Source organism: Hylobates moloch, unplaced genomic scaffold (assembly GCF_009828535.3).
Source record: "Hylobates moloch isolate HMO894 unplaced genomic scaffold, HMol_V3 SCAFFOLD_14, whole genome shotgun sequence".
Taxonomy (NCBI): domain Eukaryota; kingdom Metazoa; phylum Chordata; class Mammalia; order Primates; family Hylobatidae; genus Hylobates; species Hylobates moloch.
Genome location: NW_026652289.1, coordinates 27,826,011 through 27,837,644, shown reverse-complemented (window position 1 = coordinate 27,837,644; position 11,634 = coordinate 27,826,011). Strand labels below are relative to the sequence as shown.

Sequence of the window (11,634 nt, the reverse complement as noted above, 5' to 3'; positions counted from 1 at the left end):
ATGAGGATGTTTTATGTTAATAGGATAAACTTAATTGTTAAGATGTTAAGGTGGTGTGTTAAGGTGACAAAGGGGAAGTGGAAGGAAAGAGAACTAACATTACTGGGCACATACTACCTGCCAGTATCTGCTTCAGGTGCTTTAAAAACATTCTCCCAGTCCCCACCCAACTCTGGGACACACGCTCCGTTATGCTCACGTAGGGTGTGGACAGAAAATGAGAGGGTTAGTTCTACCCAGAAGCACCTGCCTAAGATGCCCTGTGCCCCATCCCTTGGGCCCACCTGACAGTGCCACTAATGTGAACAGTGGCATGCATGCTGCAAATGCCTCACCTTCAGTGGGTGCTGTGGTGTCCCTCGGGGACACCCAAGTAGGGGCACAGCCTGGAAGTGCAGGAGAGTTAGTAAGTAACGGTGGATGGAAGTCAGCAGATTAATGCCCCAGCCTCCTTGTCCTTCAGTGCAGCAATGCTGAAGCACAGTCTATGAAATTCCACAGCTGATCCCGACTGTAAGTGGGCCTCATTTTTCCATAATGGTTTCCAGCTGACTAGCACGCACTTTATAGGCTTTCTCACTTCCTTGTCTCTCTCTTCTCATACCTCACTTCTGCTTCCTGGAGTCAATGTCATCAGTCAATAGGTAAATGCAGATAGACTACCTGCATCCAAGTCCCTTGCCTTAGACTCTACTTTGCAGGAACCCAAGCTAAGATATACAACAATATTAGTCAGTCTCCTCTTTCTTTAATAATGAAATCTCCGGCCCCACGCGGTGGCTGGCTCTTGTAATCCTAGCACTTTGGGAGGCCAAGGCAGGCAGATCACCTGAGGTCAGGAGTTCGAGACCAGTCTGGCCAACATGGTGAAACCCCATGTCTACTAAAAATACAAAAATTAGCTGGGCGTGGTGGTGGGCTCCTGTAATCCCAGCTACTCAGGAGGCTGAGGCAGGAGAATTGCTTTAACCCAGGAGGTGGAGGTTGCAGTGAGCGGCAATTGCACCACTGCACCCAGCCTGGGTGACAGAGTGAAACTCCATCTCAAAATAAAATAAAATAAAATTGAAAAATATTGAAACACCCAGGTTTTAGCTGTGCCCAGGACAATTGAGTTATAGATTATATTTTCCCAGCATCTCTGCAACCAGATGAGACCATGTAACTTTTTGCCAATGGGATATAAGTGCTTTTATTTAACAAGCCTTGCCTTTAAAAGAAATAAGGGTATAGTTTCTTGTTCCTTTGACCATTCCTGCTGTCTGGGATGCAGATGTAATGGCAGGAGCTAGAGCAGCCCACACAGATCCAGCGATAGAAGCCATATTTTGAGGATGGGCTGAGCTGTCCGTCCTACCCTACCCTGTTCTGCTTCACTGAGGACTATCTCTGGAAAGAAAAACAAACGTCTCTCTTCCTTTTTTTTTTTTTTTTTTTTGAGACAGAGTCTCGTTCTGTCACCCAGGCTGGAGTGCAGTGGAGTGCAGTGGCAGGATCTCGGCTCACTACAACCTCCGCCTCCCGGTTCAAGCAATTCTCTGCCTCAGCCTCCTGAGTAGCTGGGATTACAGGCACCGCCACCATGCCTGGCTAATTTTAACATCTCTCTTTTTAAGCCACAGTATTGTAGGGATCTCTCTACTAATGTAGCAAGGCACACATGTATGGAAATTGGAACAGTGCAGAGATTAGCATGGCTCCTGTGCAAGGATGATACACAAATTTGTGATGTGTTCCATACTTTTAACATAGTTAGAAAGAATGAATAAGATCCAGTGTTTGACAGCACAGCAGGGTGAATATAGTCAATAATAATTTAATTGTACATTTAAAAAATCACTAAAAGAGTATAATTAGTCTGTTTGTAACACAAGGGATAAATGCTGGAGGGAATGGAGGCCCCGTATTCCATGATGTGATTATTACACACTGCATGCCTGTATCAAAACATCTCATGAACCCCATAAATATGTACACTTACTATTTACTCACAAAAATTAAAAAATAAAATAAAGTAGCATGGACTGCATTTTTGCAGAGGTTAAGACATTGGACAAAGTCACACAGCTTTGGAGTAAGGTGTAAAGGGAAGGTTTGCATTCAAATCTGTAGGAATCCACAGCTCAAGCTCTTAGTGAGCCCTTCATTTATTGTGGGTGTGTGACTTGCCTCCTATGTGTTGGGGTAGTAAAAAGGCTGAAAAATATTGCATTATTGATGACTCCTCACTGAAAAGGTTTACCTTCCTTTATCCAACAGGGGAGGGAAAGGTTAATTCTGAGTTTTATCAACATGCAAATGAGGCCGGCTGCAGGTGGCTCACACCTATAATCCCAGTGCTTTGGGAGGTCAAGGCAGGAGTATCGCTTGAGCCCAAGAGTTTGTGACCAGCCTGGGCAAGATGGCAAGACCCCTGTCTCCACAAAAAAGAAAGAAAAAGACAGAAAGAAGGAAAGAACGAAAGAAAGAAAAAGAAAGAGAAAGAAAGAGAAAGAAAGAAAGAGAAAAGAAAGAAAGAAAGAAAGAAAGAAAGAAAGAAAGAAAGAAAGAAAAGAAAGACAGAAAGGAAGGAAGGAGAGAGAGAGAGAGGAAAGAAAATCAGCTGGGCATGGTGGCACAGGCCTGTAGTCCCAGCTACGAGGGAGGCTGAGGCAGAGGATTGCTTGAGCTCGGAAGTTCAAGGCTGCAGTGAGCTACAATCGCACTACCTCGCATGCCATAGAAGAAGAAGAAGAAGGAAGGAGAAGGGGAAAGAAAAGAAGAAGGAAGAGAAGAAGAAGAAGAAGGGAGGGAGGGAGGAAGGGAGGAAGGGAGGGAGGAAGGGAGGAAGGGAGGGAGGGAGGGAGGGAAGAAGGGAGGGAGGGAGGAAGGGAGGAAGGGAGGGAGGCAGGGAGACAGGGAGGAAGGGAGGAAGGGAGGGAGGAAGGGAGGAAGAGAGGGAGGGAGGGAAATACAAATACAAATGAAAATGGAAGACGTCATGATGCTATGAAGAAAGCTTAAATCTACTGAGGTTAGAATTGCCTTTTTTGTAAGAGCCAAAGCAAAATATTTAATCATTGTTATGAGCTAAATTGTGCCTCCTTTCCCCCATCCCCTATCCCCCGCCCCAAATTCATATGTTGAAGCCCTAACCCCAAGTACCTTAAAATGTGACTGTCATTGGAGGTAAGGTCATGAAAGAGGTAATTAAGTTAAAATGAGGCCATTAAGGTGGGCCCTAATTCAGTCTGACTGGTGTCCTTATAAGAAAAGGAAATTTGCACACACTAAGAGACCCCAGGATGCCTGCATAGAGAAAAGACCATGTGAAGAGGCAGCAAGCAAGCCAAGGAAAGAGGCCTCAGAAGAAACCAACCTGCCGGCACTTCAGTCTTGGACCTTCAGCCTCCAGAACTGCGAGGAATACATTTCTGTTATTTAAGACACCCAATCTGTGATACTTTATTACAGCAGTCCTAGCAAACTAATAGTCACTTACCCTCATCAAGGAAGGATATAGCATGTTTCTACAGGATGAATAATTAAGTAAATGAATAAATGAATGATCATGGTGCTATACTGCTAGGGAAACAACACGAACATTTTGCTCTATAACATGCCATTCATTAAAATACATTTTAATTCAGCTTGACTGAGAGAGAAGAATGCTAGCATGACCTAGCTTAGATATGTGTAGTAATCAAAAAGAACACAAGAGTCTGTGAGTTGTTTCAGTTTTGCTAAACACAAAAAATGACATTGTCCTGGATGCCTCTGTAGCCGAGTCAAGAAATCTGAAATCATGAAACAGCAGAATTCTGAATTTCAGGCTAAGTGGCTGCATGAATTTCCAAGAGTGATGAGGTTCTGAAATGAACCACTAAAATTTCATCAAAAGTAGGCCACAGTTGGAGGTCAGAGGAAAAGGTTACATGAGGTTATACAATCCTAAAAGAACAATAGTTCATCTTTGGTTTTTAGTGAACCAATTATTTCCATGGTTATAGGAAGCTTCCTATATGTCTAAATAAAGCACCTTAAACACAAAATGCCCAAAATCGAACTCATGTTTTTTCTCTTGGAATTTTCTCTCTCTTTAGAGAGGAATCGTTCTAGTTGCCAATACCATTATCCTCCTAGTCACCCAAATTGGAATTTCGTTTTTGTATAGAACTGAGGACAAAGCTTTCTCTGCTATCTCTTTCCATGGAACAGTACCCTGAGTTTCTAGGTAATTCATGTTAAAGTTGTTACCATTTGCAACTATATATCTGTGTAAAAATTATCTTGCCACTGTACAAGAAACAAAACTCAGATGTAAAAGAATTGCAATGCTGAGGCTAGTATAAGATACTATTGCCATCCATAATCTCTACATAGAATTTGCATTCAAACAAACATCATAATGTTCATTGTTTTAATTTATAAAATAAATTTATCCTAATTAAATTTCCTTTTAGTCTAAACCTAATTTCTAGATTAAAAAGAATGTCTTTTGGCCAGGCACGGTGGCTTACGCCTGTAATCCCAGCACTTCGGGAGGCCGAGGTAGGCGGATCATGAGGTCAGGAGATCACGACCATCCTGGCTAACATAGTGAAACCCCGTCTCTACTAAAAATACAAAAAAAATTAGCTGGGCATGGTGGTGGGCGCCTGTAGTCCCAGCTACTCGGGAGGCTGAGGCAGGAGAATGGTGTGAACCCGGGAGGCAGAGCTTGCAGTTAGCCGAGATCGCGCCACTGCCCTCCAGCCTGGGCGACAGAGAGAGACTTTGTCTCAGGAAAAAAAAAGAAAAGAAAAGAAAATCTTTTAATGTTGGAATGCCGTATAAATTTTTTTCTTTTTTTTTTGAGATGGAGTTTCACTCTTGTTGCCCAGGCTGGAGTTCAATGGCACAATCTCTGCTCACTGCAACCTCCACCTCCCAGGTTCAAGTGATTCTCATGCCTCAGCCTCCCAAGTAGCTGGGATTACAGATGCGTACCACCACACCCGGCTAAGTTTTTTGTATTGTTAGTAGAGACAGGGTTTCACCATGTTGGCCAGGCTGGTCTTGAACTCCTGGCCTCAGGTGATCTGCCCACCTCGGCCTCCCAAAGTGCTGGGATTACAGGCATAAACCACCATGCCTGGCCAGAATCCCATATAAAATTTAATCTGGGAAAAATGTCTGCTGCTAAAATTATGTGGGAAAAAAATCATTTATCTTTAGAATAAAAAGCAAAATCACAAAACAGTAGAATGACTCTACTTGCCTCTTCAGCCCATCCCTTCCTACTCAGTCACATCACACATAGTCTCTGGAAAATCATCTTTTTTCTCATCCCATTCCTCCTTCTGCCATCCTCTGTCTACAGTATCCCTTCGCCTGCACTTTATGCCCACAAACCCTTGAAGATTCCATTCAGATCTCACCAAAAAGTATTTTCTGGCCCACCAAGCCCTGGCCAGAAGTACCTCTTTCAAACATCTCTTACGTTAAACAGCATTTTGGAACACTATTGTTCTGGACTGAGCTTCTGCACTAGGCCCCAAGGGACCAGACCAAAGCAGAATGGAGTCACTTGTGCTAAATGCCATGTCATCAAAATGAAACTTTAAGGAAGTCAATAGATCTCGAAACAGATCAGTTTTTCCTGAAAACTGGAGATTCCAGTCTGAGTCATCTATAATAAGACACTTCCGTTTCCTTAAACTCATATAAAAAAGTAAACTGAAGTAACCTAATGTTCACCAGTCAAGCTTTTTTTTCTTCTGTTGTTCTGTTTCCTTGTTGCCACCTTACAAAACCCACTGTTCAGCAGTTGCTCGTGAGAGCTTTCAGTACATTTTGTGGAATGAAGGCTGTCCTGATTTATAAATCCCAAATAAACGCCCATCTTTGATCTATAACTACATTTGTTGTAATTTTGTCTTTTGACACTTATAATAACATATGTTTTCAATTTTTTAATTTACATTTCCCACTAAAGTAAGTGTCTGGAGGAGAGATTGTGCTAGAGATAGCCTAGCATATGGTGGACATGCAGAAATATTAGGAAGGAAGGAAGGAAGGAAGGAAGGAAGGAAGGAAGGAAGGAAGGGAGGGAGGGAGGGAGGCAGGGAGGGAGGGAGGGAAAGAGGGAGGAGAGGAAAGAAAAAGAGAAAGGAAGGCAGGGAAGGAGGGTAACAATTTCATATTAAAGGGCTCATAAATGAGGCAAGTTTTGCTGTTATGGCATAATTCGAAGGAAATATTAGCTGAGCAATATCTCAAAATTATGTTTAATATCCAGCTTTCAGCAAACTGAATTTCCCACCATAAGAGGTTCTTTTCTGTGGCAGGGGAGGGAGGCCAAGAATTAGTACTCTGAAAGCAACCATTTAAGCTGGAATACTCCTCTGCATCTAAAATATGACAGATGTCTCCAAGTCTTCAGACCGGGTTAACCAGAGGAGAGAAGGGCCTAGGAAGAAAGGACAAAAGAGTAGACAGTGAGACCCATTTCGTCCAGTTTCCCAGAGATGGTGGGAGAGAAAGAGCAGAACAGTACAGACTCACCAGGAACAATTCAGTGCCCAGTTACGACATGTTTAAACACTGCCTTTTTTGTGTGTTTTTCCGGCAATCCTGTGAGATGGGAGGGTGTCACACATTTCTTCATTTGGAGAAACTGAGCTCCTAAAAGATTAGATAGAAGTAAAACTGGTAAGAGCAGCCAAACTTTTCAATAGTCGTCTCTCTCCTAGAGCAATGCTGTGGGGAAGGGAGAGAAAACGGTGTTGCCTCCCTAATGATAATGTGCTGATTCTGTTTGTTTAACTAAAGCTACACCAGATTAGCAGACCATAATTACAGCGAAAATCCTTGTCTCTGATACAGTTGACAGAATGTCTGTTTCACTGAGCTGAACTCCCAGGAAAGGCTTTACTCAAGGTTAAGCCAGGCTGCCTGAAAGCAATAGTGCTGTTTCAGTGTTACACTGAATACTTTATCTGAGCAGCGGGATTTCCTACACTTGGGTTTCACAAGGTTTACTTTGATTTCTTGGGGCGATAAGGAAGTTTGCTCCTCTTTAAAAGGTTGTGTTATTGGCCATACCATTGTAAAACCTTAAGAACTTTCTTTTGTGTCTGGATAGGAAGACATCTGCCTTTTTCTTGTTATACAACTTCACTAGGACTTCTTTTAGGGAATTCCTCCCTCCATCCCCCAATTCTTCCCTTGCCTTTCTGCTTTGCAGAACGCAATGAAGTCTGTCATTAATAATCTTTCCTTGACCGGGCGCGGTGGCTCACGACTGTAATCCCAGCACTTTGGGGGGCCGAGACGGGTGGATCACCTGAGGTCAGGAGTTCAAGACCAGCCTGGCCAACATGGGGAAACCCCTTCTCCACTACAGAAACAAAAATTAGCCTGGTGTGGTGGCGGGCACCTGGAATCCCAGCTACCCGGGAGGCTGAGGCAGAAGAATCACTTGAACTCGGCAGGCGAAGGTTGCAGTGAGCCGAGATCCGGCCACTGCACTCCACCCTGGATGACAAGGGTGAAACTCCGTCTCAAAATAATAATAATAATAAATCTTTCCTTTATCTAGTCAACTTTGAATATTATGCTTAATTCCTTGAGACCTAGAAATGGAAGTCAGTGTGTTTGTTTAATCACTGGTGGTTCTCTATAGTGGATCGAGGAATGTTCTCACCTCTTGCCAGAATCTTTTAAATAGTCCTGCTCTCTTCTCCGTCAGGTCGCTTCTCTATTCACTCTCATCTACGTTGTAAATCATAAGGCAAATTGTCAATGAATTTGACTAAAATTTCAAGAAATCAAGGTGAGAAAAGTAAGCTGACAACAGAGTTGAGAATAAAGGGGGAAGTATTTGACTGGGCCTGTTTTGCTTCCCCCGCCCAAAACCATCCCAGACGTTCCTTAAATAGAGCCCACAGTTTGTGGGCTTTCTAATGAATAGTGGCCAAGAGGCAGCCTCACATTTGAGGCATGCTATTACCATTTTTTCTTCATTCCCTCTCCTTAATTAGGGTCTTTAAAGGGAGGCTGCCCTCAGATTCTGACAAACAGTATTAGCTTCCTCATAATGCAATGCCTGATCCTGGAGCTATTTTTCAGGAGGGTTTGCACTGAGTCTGTGACATTGTCTATGTTTCTAGAATGCAGGAGGAATACCTCGACAGAGAATTAGCTGTGGAGGTTATAAAAAGCCTATTCCTGAAGGCCTGAAGAACTGATTTTAGTAACCCATAATAATACGGGAGGGAGATAGAGTTGACTGGTTTTCAGTTTCACAGTTTGGCTAATGCCTACAGTAAGATGTATTTTACATGTACCAAACACATACACACCAAAAAATTCATGAAACAATATTTATCCCTTTTCCATGCAATTCCTTCTATTTTCCATTCTAATTTATTTCAGTTTCTAAATGCAAACCTCCACCTACTGAACTGATTCTCTCACACTAAGGAGTGGCAACCCACTGTTTGAAAAGCACTCAATGGGATGCCCTTTATTTTTCTAACCCTGTAATTCAATATAGAGAGATTCTGAATTGAGGACAAGCCTGATGAGTTTGAGGTATGGAATAAAGGAATCTGATCGGCTCCGGGTTTGTTGTGTTTTTAAATCTCCCTGTGTGTTCATTCTCTTCACCACAGAGAGGACTCTATTATCTTTGCTCAAAGAGCAGACAGTGTTCTAGCTGTTTTCCCCTGCTTAGCTTTGATCCCTGCAGCCATGCTCAGCCCTTCCCCCAAGCCGTCCCTTCCAGATGGATTGAGGCTGTTGCGACTCCAGGGGTGTTCGGGGCTGGCAGCCTGCTGAGTGTTCACTGTTCCCACCTCCAATCTGCTCCATCCTCCAGCTGCATTTCATTCCAGATCTACCAGGTTAATGGGATGATTGTTCTTCTCTGTTATTCTGTTATTTCATATAGGGTGAATCAGTTTGTTCCTGGGACAATTTTTAGTTAGTTGCTGAGATGACAAAAACGGATGGGGATTTTATTTTAGGAATAAGTGTTCTTCATCAGCCAGGATTTAATCTGGGAAGAATTTATTCACTCTCAAATGGGTTACTTTTTGAAGTTACTTAAAAATAAGATTTTTTGGCTGGGTGTGGGGGCTCACACCTGTAATCCAGCACTTTTGGAGTCTGAGGCAGGAGGATTGCTTGAGCCCAGGAATTCAAAACCAGCCTGGGCAACATATTGAGACCCTGTCTCTATTATTAAAAAAAAATTTTAAATAAGATTGTTTTATCAGATGAAAGCAAAGCATACCTTAAGGCACAACTCATGTTTTAATGCCTATATCATCATCACATCAACCATACAACATTTTAGCTTCAAATTTTAATTTTGGTTAGAAAGATAAAGTGATAGACTGATTATATCATTTATTTTATTCATTATATTCAACAACATTTACTCAGTACTTATTGGATACAAAGCACATTTATTGACCTCAAGATATCTAGACCTTTAGAAGGGAGTTTTTTTTTAATGCCTACAGATAGCCATTATATAAAATAAGATTTTAATAAGTGACTATACACAGTATAGTTCATAGCCTAATCATAGTATCTCTTCCTTTTCAGAACTTGTAAGAATGAAAAGAGAAATTACTCATTCCTAGTGTATCTGTTTTTTCAAGACATGAGATTGCCAAATTTCTGTATTCTTCATTTTAATTAAATGCATGATTGATTGACTGAATGAATGCTGACTGTCTATTTGGTGCCATAGGCTAGAAATATGATTAAATGGTCTTCCTATTGATCTTTCTTTGGTTTCTTGATGTGATGTTTGTCTCAAAAGAATTGACCTCCCAATACCTGGAATGCATGAGGGTGGAGAGAGACTGAAAAATGTAAAGAAAGAGCCATGAAATAAGGCTACAGAGGACTCAGGTTTTTCCTTCCTCTCTGATTGTCCAAATCCAATAGAAATATAAAGTGAGGCTGGGTGCGGTGGCTCATGCCTATAATCCCAGCACTTTGGGAGGCCAAGGCAGGTGGATCACCTGAGGTCAGGAGTTGAGACCAGCTTGGCCAACATGGTGAAACCCCGTCTTTACTAAAAATACAAAAAATTAGCCAGGCATGGTGGGACACACTTGTAATCCCAGCTACTCAGGAGGCTGAGGCAGGAGAATCGCTTGATCCTGGGAGACAGAGGTTGCAGTGAGCCGAGATCACACCACTGCACTCCAGCCTGGGCAATAGAGCAAGACTCTATCTTGGAAAAAAAAAAAGACAAATAAAGTGATATAAAATATAAAATTTTAAACTATAGTAGCTACATTTGAAAAAGTCAAAAGAAACAGATAAAATTTATTTTTAACAACGTATCTTGTACAATCTAATATATCTAAAATATTACCTTTACAATGTGAAATCAACGTAAAAAACATTACTGAGATATTTTACATTCTTTCAGGTATTTTTAGACTATTATCTTCAAAACCTGGCATGTATTCTTCACTAACAGCACATCTCAATTTTGATTAACCATATTTCTTTTTTTTTTCGGTTCACCCATTCTCTGTGTCACCCCGTACTGGAGTACAGTGGCCATCTCGGTCGCCCAGTACCCCCCCGGTCCATCTTCTGCCTTTTATAAGACTCCAGGATGGTCTCGATCGCCTGACCTCGTCATCCGCCCACCTCGGCCTCCCGAAGTGCTGGGATTACAGGCGTGAGCCACCGCGCCCGGCCGATTAACCATATTTCTTGAGTTCAGTAACCACAAATCACTAGCGGCTATCATATTGAACAACATAGCCTAGATAAAGAAGCAAAAGTCAAGGAAAATCTAGATAGTTAATAAATTTCTTTAACATTTAGAGAAAGGAACTCTTACTTCATGGGGTAGGAGGAAACCTGAAAACCAGTTTTTCCTTTCTACTGATGGAGAAATGGGAGTTGCCAACTCAAGAGCCACTCCTTTCTCTTCCAGCCTCTCAGACGTGGGGAAATGAGATAGAGCTGGAGCTGAACCTCTCCTACTTCTCTCCAGCACGCCAGAATTAAATCTGCTCTGAGGAAAACAAAGGCAACTCTACAGTCCTCGCATTAGTATCATGCCTTGCAGTTGATAAATGCTTTCATGTACAATATATCATTGGATATTTAATCATACTGTGAGGTGGTCAGTCGAAGTATTACTATCCTCACTTTATAGATGAATGATCTGGGCCTCAGGGAGATTAAATGACTTGCTCCAAAGTAGCACAGTTAGTATCCAAGTGTTTTGAAACTTAACCTAATGTATGTCTCACTAAACCAGAGCTGCCTGGCAACAGGAAGTTAAAAAAGTATTTACAGAAGTATGATTTTTTTTCTTCTCTGGACACATTTCATCTACTCCACACGCCCCCCCCCCCAAAAAAAAAAAAAAAAAAAAACCACTGGTGATCATTTTGCAGAAATAACCTCTCGGCCAATTGAGCTTTTAACTGGGTTTTTGTATCTTTTTTAAGTTGGACCTCATTGTCTAGTGTAGCAATTTAGAACATCTAATTATTGACAGCAAGTCAGTATATTACAAAGGCAGAGTTTTTGCATTGGCTCTGAAATGTGTTGCAATCATTTTTGTCTGGGAAAACAAACAAAAGTGGATAGGCAGCATGGTTGTTATATGAGATGCTGGCTGAG

The 11,634-nt window shown here is 41.9% G+C and overlaps 1 long non-coding RNA gene and 1 pseudogene across 1 annotated transcript; one reads left to right on the top strand and one right to left on the bottom strand.

Moving 5' to 3' along the window:
* The first annotated feature begins 1,644 nt into the window (after positions 1–1,644).
* On the top strand, positions 1,645–1,745 carry LOC116482668 (U6 spliceosomal RNA; annotated as a pseudogene).
* Positions 1,746–6,232: 4,487 nt separating this feature from the next.
* On the bottom strand, positions 6,233–6,657 carry LOC131381146 (uncharacterized). Its single transcript, XR_009209637.1, has 2 exons — positions 6,526–6,657; positions 6,233–6,430 (listed from the first exon to the last, which is right to left on the bottom strand). It is a non-coding gene; the product is annotated as an uncharacterized LOC131381146 (long non-coding RNA).
* Positions 6,658–11,634: the final 4,977 nt, after the last annotated feature.